At 49.1% G+C, this 1,034-nt stretch overlaps 1 protein-coding gene across 1 annotated transcript in view; it reads left to right on the top strand.

Moving 5' to 3' along the window:
• Positions 1–1,034, top strand: part of LOC102255917 (pancreatic lipase-related protein 2) — a 22,721-nt gene that overhangs the window by 6,438 nt on the left and 15,249 nt on the right. The window lies entirely within an intron of this gene.

Raw genomic sequence — 1,034 nt, 5'->3', positions numbered from 1 at the left:
TGTCCCAACCAGGAGCCACTGCTCCCCTGCGCTCACCCAGCACCTGAAATGCTGGGATTTGACCAAAGACTTGACTTTTAAATTGTATGGACTTTCATTCATTGTAAATAGCCACCTGGGGCCAGTGGCCACAGTATTGGATGGCGCAGTTCTGAAGGAATCAGGAATGTTAGTGATGAATTATTATTCATAGCATCCATTTTCTGAGCACTTCCTCTGAGCCTGACACTGTGATCATTATTTCACAGTCTTTGTCTCATTTGACCACCCCCAGCAATGTTGTGAGAAAGGTAGAGTTATTGTTCCCATTTTATAGATGAGGAAATTAAGGCAGGAGAAGTTCAACACTTGCCCAGAGTATAATCCAGTGGTGGGAATACAAAGCCAGGTCTCCTGTCTATAAAATACCACAACCTTGTGGCTATATATTTAATCTTTACGAGGTGCTCACTGGCATGGCTTTCAGCTTAGTCTGCACTGGGGAGACCTTGGGCAGCTTTTTCCGAAGGATGGGCTGCTCCTCTGGCGGTTTGGGCGTTCACACGAGTCCCCAATCCCAGAAGGACGCCATGTGAACGTGGAGCTGGGAGAGTCAGGGGGACGTGTCCATCCTGATGCCCTGGCCTCCGGGCAACTGCTCCCTGCCTCACTCCCCGGGGTAGTCCAGGCCATCCTCCAATGAACACAGGCTCTGCAGTGGCTCTTTCTGACAGTTATTTGGTCCCATCACGGGACCAGTCTGAGCTTGGGCAGTACACGGCGGCCACACCACATAATATAAAAGATGCACATGTGGGGAGAGTTGTAGCTGCCTCCATCTAAATGTCATCTTATCTGTTAATACCTTCTAGCTCCCACCTTCGCATTGTTGGGAACATAACAGCAGCCCTCCCGTGGCTTCAGCACCTAGTACAGTGTCAGCAAACTTTGTACAAGTGGCAGCCAACTTCCTGTAAAGGACTGGGTAGTAAATAGTTTAGCATTTGCAGGTCATATGGTTTCCACTCAACCCTGTTGTTGCTCCAAAGCAGAGG

The sequence above is a fragment of the Myotis brandtii genome, unplaced genomic scaffold, assembly GCF_000412655.1.
Source record: "Myotis brandtii unplaced genomic scaffold, ASM41265v1 scaffold441, whole genome shotgun sequence".
Taxonomy (NCBI): domain Eukaryota; kingdom Metazoa; phylum Chordata; class Mammalia; order Chiroptera; family Vespertilionidae; genus Myotis; species Myotis brandtii.
This window is presented reverse-complemented; position numbering and strand designations above follow the sequence as displayed.